General features: G+C 40.8%; 1 long non-coding RNA gene across 1 annotated transcript in view; it reads right to left on the bottom strand.

The window, feature by feature from the left end:
* LOC116090536 overlaps positions 1-17,218 on the bottom strand; it is a 60,001-nt gene that overhangs the window by 7,745 nt on the left and 35,038 nt on the right. The window contains exons 2-3 of the long non-coding RNA XR_004118719.1: positions 4,038-4,110; positions 3,496-3,546 (exon numbers count right to left, since the gene is read on the bottom strand). This is a non-coding gene — a long non-coding RNA (uncharacterized LOC116090536). The remainder of the gene's footprint in view (positions 1-3,495; positions 3,547-4,037; positions 4,111-17,218) is intronic.

The following is a 17,218-nucleotide window of genomic DNA, read 5'->3' as shown; positions in this document are numbered from 1 at the left end:
GGAAGGAAGGGAGGCAGAGAGGGAAGGAGGGAGGGAGGGAGGGAGGGAGGGAAGGAAGAATGGAAGAATGGAAGGGAAGGAGGGAAGGAGAAAAGGAGGGAGGAAGAGAAAGAGAGAGAAAGAAAGAAAGAGAGAGAGAGAGAGAAAGATAAAAGTGATATGGCACCTGAGGAACAACAGTCAAGACTGTCTTCCAGATTGTGAGTGTGCACACACTACTCTCACCCATGCATCTGGACTCCTTCTCTGCAATCTGGGCGAATGTACCCACCTACCATTTACCAATTAGCTGTACTACTTAAAGAAAAATAGCTCCTTAATGAGAGAGGGATGAAAGTAAATGCACATCTTTGAGAGATTTCTATGGGTTATGTGCTTAAAACTTGTTATCTTCTATTGTAAACCTCATTTGCCTCTCGTTGTAAATAATAAAACTGAGGCTAAACCATGCCAAGCAATCTGCTTTGAACCACAAGACACCAGTCAGGAGACATCTCTTCAAATTCAGGCCTCTGTTTCTGCAATCCACACTGTGGCAGCCTCTCTAGTTTTCTGCAGCTGGAAAATCCCATTTTCATTAAGCAGTGGCTATAATTTTTGAAGAGGGAGAGATTTCCAGAACAGCCTAGCCCCCCCACCGTGTGTGTGTGTGTGTGTGTGTGTGTGTGTGTGTGTGTGTGTGTGAAAACTAGCACATTTTGATTCACACCATCTTGCTGGCATTTGCCTTAGTTAAGGTTTCTATTGCTGTGAAGATGTGTCATGACCACAGCAACTCTTATAAAGGAAAACATTTCATTGTGGCTGGCTTACAGTTTCAGGGGTTTAGTCCATTGCCATCGTGGCAAGAAACATGGTGGCAGACAGACAGACATGGTGCTAGAGGAGCCTAGAATTCTACATTTTGATCCGAAAGCAGCAGAAGGAGACTGTGTGCTATACTGGGCATAACTTGAGCATATGAGACCTCAATGCCTGCCCCTACATTGACATACTTCCTCCAACAAGGCTACACCTACTCCAACAAGGCCACACCTCCTAATAATGCCATTCCCTCTGGGCCAAGCATTCAAACACAGGAGTCTATGGGGACCAGACCTATTCAAGCCACTACAGCATCCACACTAGTTAAAAATAAAAAGGAAATAAAACCTTGTCCATCATGAATTTTCCTGCTTGGGAAATAGAGCAGAAGTGTTTCAAGTGAAGAAGCCCCTGAGCCAAAGGAACCCTGAAGGGCACTACTGTATTCTGGCAGAACTGCAGCATCAGAACTCTTTAACCAATGCTTGGTGTTTGATGCACACATTTCTGGAAACTATAGTCACAAAAACCTTAAAAAAAAAAAAAAAAAAAAAAAAAAAAGCCTGATTCCCGGGAATAGAGGACAGTGAAGAATGTCTTGATTTTAGAAGCAACACAATGCATTCAAATTCTTAACTAGTATGGTTGTTTGGAACAAGGAAATGGTGTGTGCATGTGTGTGTGTGTGTGTGTGTGTGTGTGTGTGTGTGTGTGTCTGCGGACACTCACACCCATGCCTCCTGTCTCCATCCCCCATTGCACTGGATTTATGGCATCAGGCACACCCCATTTTTATGCTCTTAAGATCCAATCCCAGATCGTCATGCCTGTGCTACAGACACTTTATTAACTAAGCCATATTCCAAACTCCAAGAAAGATACCATCTTAGTCTCCCTTTCCTCATCTGTAAATTGGGAAAATACTAATTCTACATCCCAGGACTCAATGTGAAGAAAAGTGTAAACTCTATAGTATGAATTGCCAATCCTTAATGCCTAACAGAATATAGGATGGTTTCTTCTTGCTAGGGGTTCATGTATTTCAAATGAGAAAGCCCAACAGTGGTGACATTATGGGTGTGTGTTAGTACACACAGATTTTGTTATTTCAGCATTTGACCTGTAGTAATCAGGCAGCATCTGAGGGTTACTCCCACACATTTTAGGTCACAGTGGTGAGTCTATTACTTACTGCCATATTTCTGTAACCAGATACATAGAAGAAGCAAATTTTAAAAGGAGAGATTTATTTGAGGTTACAGTTTAAGGGAGTGGTGTCTGTCATGGTGCATGGGGTACCTCTTTCTTCAGCAGCAGGAATTTGTAGAATCATTTATTCTATGGTGATGGCCAGGAGGCAGGAAGCTTAGTAGAAATCCAGACTAGGCTATTGCCCTCCAAGCCCTACTCCCAGGTCAACTGCCTCATCAACCCAACTCCAAAGACACTACAACCTCCCAGACCAAATGTTCAAGTGTATGAACCTATGAAGAATGTTTTACAAAAAAGACAACAGAGATACCACGGATTGAGACAAGTTTTAAGTATATGTGGAGTCACTGCACACAGTCATACATCCAGGGCCCTACATACTTACTGAGAAAACCATTTATACAGGATGTCACACAATGGTACTTGCTGGGCTTAGGCCATGAACAACCTTCATGACCAATGGCTGAAGTCTGGTCAAGCTTGTTAACACCAAATTAAAATGGATTTCCCTGTGACTGCTCATGATAAAGTATCACTGGTGAAAGTGGGAAATAGATCATTTTCTAGCCTACTTGTACAAACCCCTCTTCTAAACAGAACAGAAAGCTGTCTGCTTTTATGCAGAGTTAGGTAAGAATTGGTTTTGTGAAATAGAGTCAATAATCATTGACCTCATGGGGCTTTTGTTTAAAAAAAAAAAAAATCAAACATCATCAAGACAGCATAAAATCTATCCACAGGTAAAGACTTGTCATTACTAAGGAGAAGAAACTTACAGAGGACCTATCTGGGATGAGGTAGATTTATGGATCCAGTCCTAATAAACAGGAACCTCATCTGGAAATACAATCTTCCTTCACCTCATGTTCTGGAAGAGCAAAATATGGCAAAGCTAACACAAGTAAGACATCACATCATCAGGGCCATGATTCTCAGACATCCTGTGCATGAGGATATCTGTGAAGTTTTAGAAAGATAGCAGTGCGCCAGCCATGGTGCATGCCTGTGCTTCCAGGAACATCAGTGGTAAAGATATGAGGGTTGTTTGAGTTCAAGAATATGGTATAAGTCTTAATAATGCATCTTCAAATAAATGCATTTAAAAAGGCATTGATACATATTCTCCCTCAAAGAATTGCTCTAATAATATGAGGGTAATGTTCAAGTGTCAGTATTTTTAGAAACTTTCCAAAAGATTTTAATGTGCAGGTAAAATGGAAACACTAAAGGACTGTTTTTCTAGTTATTGATTCCATCTGGACCATGTCTATACCATCTGGCTCAAATTGGAGTCAATCAGAGGTCTGCCATAGGAGCTACAACCTCAAAGATGTTCTGACATCTGTAAGGGTTCTTCAATCACCAGACACTTACATGGACCACAACATTTGCTTTCCACAAGAGGGATTCTCTTACTCCCCTTTTGAAAATGAGGGAAGGGTCCAGGTTCTACATGTTCAATTCCAACAGGTAACTTACCCGAATAAAGTATGTTTTCAACAGTAGGGATCCTCTGAGGTGGGAAGAAGTCTGTAAGGAAAGGAAAGGAGTTCTGGAAAGCATCAAAGGCCTGATTTTCCAAGTCTAGCACTCTAGGCACAAGAATGCCACATGTCCACTGTGAAACGCTTCGACCTTTTTATTAAATAAAGAGTCTAGCTTCCTGCACTCTAAGAACTCCACCAGCAGAGTCTAGGCAGGGATTTGTCATCAAAGGATGACTTTGGAGATGTCAAAATCCAGAGATAGCAATGACTCAAAAGAGCAAAATCAAACTTTCTAGTGAAAATGGTGTGTTTGCTCTCCCTGTGGCTTTGTCAGCCAATAAAATACCTCTCCAGTGTGTTCGGCAGATACTGTTGCTCTCCCCGTTTCTCCACAGATGAGATCTGAATTGTACAGCAGAGAAAATGGAAACTAACAGACAATCTTTTGTGTTAGATCCTTGTACTTTTCTACTGCTGTGATAAAACTCTATGACTAAAGGCAACTTAAGAAAGATAAAGTTTATTTCTGCTTACCTTTCCAGACAGATAAGAGTCCATCATACCAGGAAGGCATGGCAGCCAGCCTTGGTAGGAAGCACATCTTCAACTGAAAATATGAAGCAGAGAGTGGAAGCAGAGTGAGAGACTACTAACTCTCAAAGCCTATTCCCAGTAACAAACCTCCTGAACCAAGGGCACTCTTCCTAAACTTTCCCAAACAGCATCCCCACCTAGAGACCAAGTGTTCAAATGCCTAAGCCTATGGGGGAAATGCTCATTCAAACCTCTGTAGCATCTTTCACATATCCTTCTTTGAGGAATGTGACTTTCTATACATCCCTGAACTGAAGAACTTTTGTCACCTTTACTCTCTATATTCAGCTGATGCAAGATGACTACCTTCCTCATAGATTAGACCCTTTCCAAATGCAGGTCCTAACACTATGCTCCAACAGAGATGTTGGCAGAATGTGAAAGAAGTGATTTATCTACAGATCTAGTATGAGATCCAATTCAAGCAATAAACTTGAAGTAGGAATCCAGACTATTCTATATATTTTTCTAATGATACAGGGTTCAAATGATGAAGATATCTAATTACACACTGTAGCCCTAAGTCTAAATTTGTCCCCTCTATCTCCAGAGGGTATAAAATGGGCCATATGCAAAAGTGGACATGAAGGTCGGGGGGTGGGGGCTGAGGATAAAAATTCCAGCGAGGGAGAATGAGAGAAAAGAAGGGGGAAAATGAATAAGCTTCATTATATAAATGTATGAAACTTTCAAACAATCAAAACTATCTTTAAAACATCTAAAGAGGTTACAAGTGAGAAGTTCCTGACTCCTCCTCATTTCACCAACTAGAATTTCTTCCACACGGTGTCCATCATACACCAAAACAAACAAACAAAGAATGTCATGTATTCTCAGGATTTTCATGCAAAGGCAACTTCATGTTTTAAGCATGTGTCAGGAATTGCATACTTAACATGGTATCTACCTCCAGGCTGCCATTATTGTGTGCTCAGCTTTGGAATTCTACCGGGAGTTTCTCTTTCCAGCTGTGTTCACTCCTGGCCTCACAGGAAGATGTTCAAAATGGTTTGGACATTCACTTTGAGTTGTAATAAAGCAAGAAAGAGGTGTGGAAAAAACTCCATTAAATATAAACATTAGAGGCAGAATGATAACTGGACAATGGAACAGCGTGAGGAGTGTAGCGTGGTACTGATAGAATATAAACTTTGGAAACAAGGAGGCTGGGCATGAATCATTGCTTGGCATGAACTGACTGTGATTCTGGCCATGTATTTGATACCCTAGTCCTCTGTTTTCATAGACCTAGGATGAAGATAATAATAATACCTCTCTTCTCCAAAGACTGAAAGTCTCCATAAGACAATGTGCATCTAGCATCTGGTACCACATCTAGAACACATTGCTAAGCAATGAGCTTAGCCATTGTTAGAGTTTCCACTTGGGTACCCACTCATATTGAGCAATATTATCTTCTCTGAGATAATAAAGTACTTTACCTTAGGAAACAAGAAACGAGAAAAATCACATTAGAAATTAATGAAGTGGAGACTATATGAACAGTAGAATCAATCCATCAAATGGTTCTTTGAAATGACAAATATGATTGAAAATCCCCTAACCAAACCAACCAAAAGGACAAGAGAAAAGACCTAATTCAATAAACTCAGAAACTAATTGAAAGTAATTTAATATTTAATAAATAAATATTATATCATATAATTTATTACATAAATACAATAAAAATAAATTTTAGTATAATATATTATGTAAATAAATAAAATTTAATATTAATAAATATATGGCATTACAACAAATACCAATGAAATTTAGACCATCATTAGAAATTTACATTGGAAAATCTGTAATAAATAGACATGACCTACCAAAATTAAATCAAGAATATATAAACAAGCATTAAGATTGAAACAGTATGGATCTGAGCATATATATTACAGCTGTATAGCTTGGTGTTCTTCTGGAACTTCTAAAAATAGAAGTGGGAGTGTCTCCGACTTTTTTGCTCTTGGGACCCTTTTCTTCCTACCAGGTTGTCTCATCCAGCCTTGATATGTGCCTTATTATAACTTGCTATGCCATGTTCAGCTGATATCCCTTTGAGGCCTGATTTTTTTTCTTATAGGAAATATAGGAGGAATGGATCTGGAGATGAACACAGTTGGGAGAAGGGAGAAGGGGGAGAAAACTGTTGTCAGGATGTAATATAAGAGAGAATTATATATAAATATGAGAGAATTAAATATATATGAGTAAAACAGTAGGAAAATATTTCCCATGAAGAAAAGCCCAGGAATGGATTTACTGATAATTTTTACCAGAATTTTAAGGAAAAGCAAGTACTAATACATCTCAAAGTACTTCACAAAATACAAATGGAAAGAAAATATCATACTCATTTTATGAAGCCAGCAGTACCTGATTCCAAAACCAGAGAAGGACACAAATGAACAAACAAAAAAAGAATGATTAACCTGTTTTTCTGATGAGCACAGATACAAAATTTCTAAATAAAAATACCTGAACCCAGGAACCATAACCAAGCTGGTTATATCTCAGAGATGCAAGAATAACACCACATACACAAATCAATAAACATAATGCAGCTTATAAATAGACTTAAGGACAGAAAAGTTGTTATCAAAACAACAATGAAAAAGCCATTGGCAAAGTTCACATTCCTTCATGAAAAAGAAATGTATCACATCTAAGTAAAGACTAGATGCAACAAACCTACAGCTAACATCATACTATATGGAGGAAGTTGAATGCATTATCTCTAACATCAAGACCGGAACAAGCATAACAGAGTATCATTAATAGTGTCAGGGATTGGTACTTGCCCATGGGATGAATCTCAAGTTGGGCTGGTTATTAGTTGGCAAGTCCCTCTGTCTCTGTTCCATCACTCATGCCTATATTTCTTGTAGACAAGATAAATTTTGAGTAGAAAGCTTTGTGGGTTAATTGGTGTCCATATACTCCACTGGGGTTCCTGCCTGGTTGCAGGAGGTGGCCTCTTCTGGCTCCATATCCCTAATGCTGTGAATCAGAACTAAGATTACCCTCATGGATTCTTGGGCATGTCCCTTATCCCAGGTCTCTGTCTCATTCTGGTCCTGGAGAAGCCCCATATTGCACCACCTCCTTCAGTTCCTGATTTTCATTCTTTCTCCTGGCCATCCTGTCCCTCCCCACACCTGATCCTGAACACCTCCCCATTCCCTTCCCTATCCTCTGTTCTACCCAATTCTTTCCCTCTATCTGCCTCCTATGACTATGTTATTTCCCTTTCTAAGTGAGATTCAAGCATCCTTTCTTGGACCTTCCTTCTTGGTTAGCTTCTTTGAATCTGTGGAGTATAGCATGGATATCCTGTATTTTATGGCTACCGGCTACTTATAAGTGGGTAGACAGCATGCATGTCCTTTAGGACTGGATTACCTCTCTTATGATGTTCTTCTCAACTTCCCTTCATTTGCCTGCAAAATTCATGATGTCTTTGTTTTTTAGTATAGTGAATTTAGAATAGTATAGTGTTATATAGACGTACCACATTTTCTTTATCTATTTTTCAGTTGAACATAGTTGAGCAAGCATCCTTTTGGGGTGGATAATCTTTAGGGTATATATCCAGGAGTGGTATAGCTGGGTCTTGAGAGAAAACTATCCCCATTTTTCTGAGAAACTCCCAAATTGATTTCCAAAGTGGTTGTACAAGTTTGTACTCCCACCAGCAATGAAGGAGTGCTCCCCTTGTTCCACATCCTCATCAGCATGTGCCATCCCTTGAGTTTTTTATCTTACCCATTATGACCTGTGTCTAGCAAGTCTGTCAGTATAACAAAGCTATCTTTTGAGAAGCTCCACCCAGCAGCTGACACAGACAGGTGCAGATACCCACAACAGTGGTTGGAGCTTGGGAACTCTTATGGAAGAGATAGGGGAAGGATTGTGGGGCCCAAAGGAGATTGCAACTCCACAAGAAGACCAACAGAGTCATCTAACTCTTCCCTGCACATACATAACAGATGTGCAGCTTGGTCTTCATGTGGGTCCTAAACAACTAGAGCAGAAGCTATTCTTAAAGCTGTTACCTGTCTATGGAATATGTTCTTCTAGCTGGGATGCCTTGTCTGGCCCCAGTGGGAGATGGTATACCTAGCTCCTCAGAAACTTGATGTACCAGGATAGGGAGATACACAGGGGGTCCTCCACCTTCTCAGAGGAAAAGGGAAGGGGGAATAGGGTAGGATTGTGGTAGGAGGTGATTGAGAAGGGAGCAGTGAGTGGGATGTAAAGTATAATTAGTTAGTTAGTTAGTTAGTTAGTTAGTTAGTTAGTTAGTTAGCTAGCTAATTAAAAGCAGTCTTTGCTAGAGCAATAGACAAGGAAAAACATAAAAGGGATACAACTAGGAAAGAAAAAGCATCCCTAGAAGCATATAATGTGATCCTTTGCTTAAAAGATCCTTAAAAACTCCACCAGAAAACATTTTAGATATGTAAGAACCTTCTTTAATAAAAATACTAGGGTGGAAAATCAACATGCAAATAAATAAATAACAAAAAGGCATCCTTCCTATATACTAATAATGGATGTGCTGAGAAAGGAGATTGGGAGTGAGGAAACCCAGTCCCAGTTATAATAGCTTGAAAAATAAATAAAACATCTAGGAATAAACATAAGGAGGTTAGCAACCTCTCTTATGAAAACTTTAAGACACAGAAGAAAGAAATTGAGGAAGACAGTAGGAAGTGGAAAGACCTCCTACGCTCCTGAGTCGACAGGATTAGTATTGCAAAATGCCTATCTGCCATAAGTGATGCAATTTCCATCAAAATTCAAAGGGTGATTTCCACAGAACTAGAACAAACAATCCTGAAATTACTGTGAAGGCACAGAAGACCTTAAATAGGCAAGGTCAGTTCTGAGTAGAAAAAAAGCTATGCTGAGATAGACAAAATGGCTTAGTGGGAAAGGATGCTTCTGCTAGTACTGAAAATGTACGATCCCTGAGACCCTGAGAAGATAATAACCTCCCTCAACTTGTCCTTTGACTTCCACATGTGCACCGTGTCATATGTAATTACATTTTGTTCATTCAATGTGTGTGTGTGTGTGTGTGTGTGTGTGTGTGTGTGTGTGTAATTACTAATTTTTTAAATAAAGCAACAGTAGGCAGGCACACCTTCAATCCCAGCATTTGGGAGGCAGAGGCTGGCAGTTCTCTGAGAGTTAGAGGCCAGCCTGGTTTACAAAGAAAATTCCAGGACAGCCAGGGTTGTTACATAATGAAACCCTGTCTAGAAACCACCACCCCCCAAAAGAGCAGTATTAGAAGTATTTGAATGCCTGATCTCAAATTATACAAATTAACAACAACAGTACTACAAAAACAAAGAGTAAACCAATGGAGTACAACACAGAGCACATACGATACACTACAATCACCTACTGATTAACAAAGCTGTCAAAAACACGTTAGGAAGGGAGAAAGCCTATTCAACAAATGCTATTGGCAAACCTAGATAACTGCAAATAGAATAATGAAACCAGATCCACAGCTTACATCTTACACAAAAGTCAATTCAAAATGCCAAATTGATCAGAAAAGTCAATTGATCAGAGGTCTAATGTAAGACCCAATCCTGAAGCTGCTAGAGGCAAATACTTCAAGATAAAAGCATATGTGAGGATTTTTTTGAAAGTGACTTTTATTAAGCATAAGAAATAATGCCAAAGTCTGACAAATGGGACTTCACTAAATTAAAAACTGTTCTGCACAAAACAATAAACAAGGTAACAACCTACAGAATGGGAGAAAAATCTTGGCTTACTAGATACAGCAGACTGGACAGATATCCAGAAAATACAAAGAAACATCTAAAGTATCAACTCAAAACCTCAAATTCCCCAGCCAATAAGCGAGCTAATGAAGAGAATGGGCAATTCTCAAAAATAAGAATGAATGGCAAATGCATACTTCAAAGAGCATTCAACAACCTTAGTCATCAGAGAAATGGAAATTAAAGCAGCCTTCAGATTCCATTTCACCCCAATCAGAATAATTATCATAAAGAAAGTGAATGACATCAAGTGCTGGTAAAGACACTGGAAAAGAATAGCCCTATTCACTGCTGCTGGGGATGTAAAAATCTTGAGCACTGTGGATATTAGGACGAAGGTTTCTCAAAAGAACTGAAAACAACAGAACTACCACATGATGTAGCTGCATTACTCATGGATACATACCTGACCTCGAAGTCAACATGCCACAGACACTCGCACATCCATTTGTTGCTCCACTATTCACAATAGCTAGGCAATGGAATCAGCCTAGACATCCAGGAACAGACAAATGGATTTTTAAAAATGTGGTGCATTTACAAAATAGAATTTTATTCAGCTGTGGAGCAAAATGAAATGGCATTTACAGGAAAATGGATAGCACTGGAAATCATTTTGTTAAGCAAAACAGGGAAATTCAAAAAGATAAATAGCAGGTGTTTTCTTCCTGGGTGGGATCGAAATGTGTGTGTGAGTGTGTGAGTGTGTGAGTGAGTGTGTGAGCGAGTGGAAGGGAGGTACTACAAGGGGACCATGCCTAGGGAAGATCAGATCTTAAGGGGGAAGAATGCTGAGGAGAGGGCCATAGGGTGAGTGACATGAAAAACAGAAAGGAATCTATTTGGGAGGCAGTGGAAGGGACCAGCAAGAGGGGACAGAGGAGGACAATGGAGCAAAGAGACAAATGATAAAAGACACCCTACAGATTGTAGAAAGATCTTCATGTGCTTCTGACAGAAGACTAATATCCAAAATATATAAAGAATTCAAGAAATTAGAAAACAACAATGCAAGTAATCCAATTTTAAAATGGAGCACAGAGCTAAATAGAATTCTCAACAGAAGAATCTTGAATAGCCAAGACACACTTAAAGAAATATTCAACATCAATGCAAATAAACCAAAATGACTCTGAGATTCCACTTCAGAGTCAGAATAGCTAAGTTCAAAAACTCTAAGAACAGCACACACTGGCTAGGATGTGGAGCAAGGGGAACATTCCTCCATTGCTGGTGGGAGTGCAAATTGGTACAACTACTCTGGAAATAAATCTGGAGGTTCCTCAGAAAACTGAAAATAATTCTACCTCAAGACCCAGCTATATCACACCTAGGATATACCAAACAGATACTCCACCATCCCTCAAAGACACTTGCTCAACTATATTCATAGCAACTTTATTTGTCATAGCCAGAAACGGGAAAGAACCTACATGTCCCTCAACTGAAGAATAGATAAAGAAAATGTGGTACATCTACACAGTGAAATACTACTCAACCATTAAAAATAAAGACATCTTGAATTTTGCAGGCAAATGAATGGAACTAGAAAATATCCCGAGTGAGGTAACCCAGACCCAAAAGGACATTCATGGTATGTACTTACTTATAAGTGGATATCATCTATAAAGTACAGGATAACCATGCTACAATCCATAGACCCAAAGAAACCAAATAACAAGGAAGATACTTGAATCTTTCTAAGGGAAGTAAAACAGATATCAGAGGTAGATGGAGGGAAGGAACTGGATATAAGGGGAATGGGAAGGGGAAATCAGGTGTGAGTAGAGAAGGGGAGAGAGAATAGAAATCTTTGGTGGGCAGTGGGGTTTGGGGGGAGGCAGCATCTCTATGATATTACAGAGACCTGGGAGCGGGGAGGGGCACCAGGGAATCTGTGAGGGTCATTTTAATTGAGACTCCTAACATTGGGGGATATGGAATCTGAAGTGGCTACCCTAGCCAGGCAGGACTCCCAGTGGAGAGATAAGGACAGCAACCCACCCACAAGATTTTTGACCCAAAAATGTGTCCTGACTAGATGTGCGGGGGCAAAGATGGAGCAGAAACAGAGGGAATGGCCAACCAATGACTGGCCGAAATTGAGACCCATCCCATGGGCAAGAACCAACCCCTGACATTATTAAAGATACTCTGTTATTCTTGCCGACGAATCCTAGCATAACTGCCCTCCAAGAAGCTCCACCCAGTAGCCAATGGAAACAGATGCAGAGACCCACAGCCAAGCATTAGATGGAACTCAGAAAATTTTGTGGAAGAGGATACGGACTTCACAGGAAAACCAACAGTTAACTAATCTGGGCCTGTTAGAAGTTCTCAGAGACTGAACCACCAACCCAAGAGCTAGCATGGGCTGGACCTAACCCCCTCCCTATACATACGTAGCAGATGTGCAGCTTGGTCATCATGAGGGTTCCCCAACAGCTGTCATGGGGGCTGTCCCTGAATCAGTTGCCTGTCTGTGGATCCCATTCCCCTAACTGGGCTGCCTTGTCTGACCTCAGTGGGAGAGGATGCATCTAGTTCTGCAGAGCGTTGATGTGCCAGGGTGGGATGATACCCAGGGAGGCCTCCCCTTCTCAGAGAAAAAGGGGGAATGGAGGGAGGAGCTGTGGGAGGGAGGAGCTGTGGGAGGGGAAGACTGGGTAGAGAGGAAGTGGATATTGGGAGGTAAAATGAATAAATAAAAAAATGAAAAAAATATCCACATAAAAGAACAATATTGACATCCATGTATGAAAATGGCATAATGAGGGCCAGAGAGGATGGGTCAGTCTGTAGAGTGCTTGAGCTATACCCAAGATGGCCTGAGTTTGATCCCTAGAACTCAAATTAAAAAACAAAAACAAAAGACGGTGGTTGATGGCGCACATTTGTAATTCCATGCTAGGAGGCAGAGACAGATTTCAGTTCACAGCTGAGTAAAATTCCCTGGTACATGCAAGCCGGCCAGCCTACCTACTAAGTAAGTTTAGGCAAGGAGCAGACCAACTGTGTCTTAAAATCCAAGGTGGGTGGCACTTTGTCTCCATCCTGCAGATAGTGAGACTTGACTGCTATTATCATTTAAGTCAATACCTAAAGATCTCTCTCTCTCTCTCTCTCTCTCTCTCTCTCTCTCTCTCTCTCTCTCTCTCTCTCTCTCTCTCTCTCTCTCTCTCTCTCTCTGTCCCTCTCTGCCTCCCTCCCTCCTTCTTTCTCTCCCTCCCTCCCTCTTTCCTTGGCTGCATCATTTCCGCCTCTCTCCCTTCCTTCCTCTTGCTACCCTGGAAAGCCATGACTAATTCAAATGTGGCTAAGCATGAGGTGGTTTTCTCTTGCCCTATGAGAACAAGGAAAGGCCCCAGACTTTTCAGTAAGCCCTAAGATACCCACCTCCTAGAACTATTTCCTTCCTATTGCCTGCCTTACCTTGCATCCTTCAACCTCATTGGGCTGTTGTCTGGCTGTTTTATAAACCATGGTCACTGTCCTCAAGATTCAGAATCCAGAGGCAGCACAGAAATCGCCTGCATATAGCAATTCAGCCTAGACCATGATTTCACTCACTTTTTTAAAGATTTATTTTCTTTTTAATCACATGCATGTATGTGTGTCTGTGTTTAGGTGTTTGGATGTGCTGAGGAACTGGAATCTGGTTGTCTGCAAGAGTCACACATGTTCTTAACTGCTGAGCCATCTCTCCAGCCCCATTTTACTTTCTTTTATATTATTGTGGAGAGCGGAGGTGCAAGTATATGTACCAATGCCTGTGTATATAGAGGACGGAACTCATGCCAAACTCAAGCACCCCCTCTACCACTTTCTACCTTCTTTTAAGATACAGTTTCTCACTGTGTCTGAGCTCACCAATTGACTAGAAAGCCTCGGGTTTATTTTCTCCAGCTCTAGGTTACAGATGTGTGCTGCCAGGCTTGGCTTTCTCCATTGTTGGAGATGTGAATCCAGGTCCTCACATGTGTTCAGCAAGGACCTCACCCTTTCAAGTCATCTCCTCATCCCTTGATTTCAGTTTCTGTGGTTATTTACAGTCAATCAGTATAAAACTATTAAATAAAAAGTTCTGGAAACAAGCCATTCATAGGGTTTTTTTAAGTGCACATCTGCTCCAAATGATGTGATGAACTATTGTTCTGCCCTACTTTGCCCTTCCCAGATGTGAGCCATCCCTTTATCTAGAACATTCATTCTTATGCAACACCTGCCCTTTAGTTACTACATAAACCTCTCAGTTACCAGATCTCCTGTTGTGGCATCACAGGGCTTGTGGCCAGGCAACATACTGTGTCACAAAGTTTATCATTCACTGTATTACTTCACCCAACCACACAGACATCCATCAGCTCCCATTATCATAAGAATAGAAATACAGTGCAATGAGGTATTTTTAGAGAGAGAGAAAGTATAGTCATAATTTCTTTATTTTATAGTATTAACCTCTTACTATGTCTACTCTGTAAGCTAAGAGCTATCACAGATATGTATGTATGTATGTATGTATATATGTATGTATGTATGCATGATATATGTATGTGGAAAAATAACACACATATGATTTTGGTACTATCAGCACTTTTTAAAAAAGGTTTGTTTTATTTAATTTGTGTGTGTGTGTGTGTGTGTGTGTGTGTGTGTGTGTGCGCGCGCGCCTGAGTATATGTATGTATACCACATGTGTGCAGGTGTCCACAGATATTAGAGTCATTGGAGTCCCCTAGAGTTGGAGTTATAGGTGGCTATGAGCTGCCTGGCATAGGTACTGGGAATTGAATTTGTGTCCTCTGGAAGAACAGCAATTACTCTCAACCCCTGAGCCATCTCTCTGGGTATTTACCAGCACTCTCAGACATCCACTCAGGTTCTTTAAATGCATCCCTGCAAATAAGCTAGACTGCTGCATTTTAAAGGTTATCTGAGGGCAATTATCCACTAACTACCGTAATGTCCTCTACAAGTATATCTGACAAGTACTCACCTACATTGTCTTGAACTCCACCCCTCTGAAATGGAGTCCAAACTTATCTTTCACCATGTTTATAAGAAATTTACATTTAGGGTGGGTGAGATAGCTCTTCAAGTAGAAGCACTTGCTCTATAAACCTGGTAGCCTGAAATCCATGGAAAAATGGAAAGAGAAAACTAATTCCACAAAGACATCCTTTGACCTTCACTGGTGTGCCATGATCCAGGAACCCATACATAACCTCCCTTCTTTTTCTCATGAAAACAGCAATATAATATGAATCTTGCATTCAGCCCAGGTCTGTCTCTCTTTAGCCTCTGTCCCTCTCTTGTTTTTAGCTTTGCCTGTTGCAAACTGGCAATATAGACTGACGCTCCTTCCAGCACCACAGACTTTAACTCACTGTGCCTGTGTGTCCTCTTACAGCAAACAGATTAGGAGTGTTGAGCAGGCAACACCTCTCTAATGTTCTTTATGCCCAGTAGATACTTAATGAACACATGCTAAATAAAGGCAGGAAACACCTCTTTGCTGCATGGCCTACTTACTCTTGGTCAGGCTCATTCCACTGGGGCCGCCATAAACAATTCCTCCTTCCCCACAGGTGCTTAACAGCAGAGTCACATAATGCTGAGTAAATGGAAAGAGAAAAGGAAGGCGGAAGAAACATTTCTTTAAAATTCTATCTTCGGGTGCACTGGGAGGCAATTTTCTTGCACAGACACACAATCTGCAAACCTGACAGTCACATATCAAAGTAAGAATCGGTCTAAGTGCTGTCCATTTCCCTCCCAATGTGCAAGAGGGCTCACATTATGTCCTGTGGAGCTGGGGACAAATGGAGAGAAGAAGAATATATCCCTGATTGCTGCGTGCTTGGGTTATTTTGAAAGTGGTCATGGGACTTTCCACTTTGCTGAGTGCTTTATACAAGACATCCAAATTTTCACTGAATATTTAAATGTTTGGTCCACATTCAAGCACTTGACAGCTGGTTGAGTTTTCATTTAAAAAGAGAAGAAGATAAAAGAGCTCCACATTTCCTGTAGACTGTTGAGAAAGGAATTATGTCACTGACAATATTGTCCAAAGCAAAGGAACTCAAACCAGGTGAGATCTGTGAGATGGTCTGACCCTTTAAGTATAAGAATAACAGATTATTATTTTGTGTAAAGGCTGGGGAAGTAATATGATTGGAGGCTGTATTCCTTAAGATTGTGCAAATAAGGGCATCTGTTCACATCATTTTTCAAAAGAATATTTAAACGGCACTTCTTTTATTGTTTCAGCTTGAACTGAAACTGCAGGCTTCACAATGGATACCAGTAAAATACACACACACACACACACACACACACACACACACGCACACGATAAAGCAAGGTGCCATGTCTGCAAAATCCAAAACAAAACTCGCACATCTTGCCTTCCAGGCTGAATCAAGTAGAGACCTGACTAGGAAAGCATCAGTGGATTCTCAGGCATGCTCATGTACAAGGGTGCTTTACAGAAACCATTTTCAAGCTTGGTCACTGGGCTGTAGAATTTAGGAGATTGCAAAATGGGGCCTGAAAAACAAGCCTAAAGAGAAGAGTCTGGACAGTGTAGCAGCAGAGTGGGTCAGCTGAGGCCATGTTGGAAACCAGTGCCATACTGATGTTTGGTGAGACTTCCAAGTCGGCCTCCTTCTCTTACAAGATTCCTCCCACAACCCCAAGCTTCCTTGAAAAGAATTTCATCCAAAAAAAAATGACCCACTGGGTGAAAGGTGAGCCCAACAGAAAGAAACTAAACAGGAACTGATTATGAACAGGAGTGTCATCAGCGTCCAGTGAGAGGTGACCTTCTGGCAATAAAGGAACTGAATGCGGTCTTCCAAAAGAGAGAGAGAGTCCCGACTCTCCCATGCTGCACAGCACATTCAGTGCACAGAGAAGAAAGTCACTGCAGGAATGAATAGCCAGCTCCCTCCCCTCCCTAAAGGAAGTGCAAAGACTCAGAGGCAGGAGAGCTATTTGGGGTGCTAGAGATTGAAGACAAGGCCTCCAGCATGTTAGACAAGTGGCTTACCAGTGAGCCACTTCCCCAGGCCCAAGATAGAATATTTTAATTGGACTGAAATGTATACATTTTTTGTGTTTGACTGAGCTAGATATTTTATAACCTTTAAAAAGAGAGAGAGAGCCATTCATTCATTTGCCTCTATAAGAAGGAGCAACAAAGGAATGTAGCCTCGCTAAGATCTTATCTAGAAGTTAGGGAGAGATTATTCTGTAGGAAGAAGTGTTAAAAGGGAATAAAGCTGCTTGCTGCTGTACTCCCACTGA

Source organism: Mastomys coucha, unplaced genomic scaffold (assembly GCF_008632895.1).
Source record: "Mastomys coucha isolate ucsf_1 unplaced genomic scaffold, UCSF_Mcou_1 pScaffold15, whole genome shotgun sequence".
Classification (NCBI taxonomy): domain Eukaryota; kingdom Metazoa; phylum Chordata; class Mammalia; order Rodentia; family Muridae; genus Mastomys; species Mastomys coucha.
The sequence above is the reverse complement of the archived record's forward strand: the minus strand, read 5'-3'. Positions and strand labels throughout refer to the sequence as shown.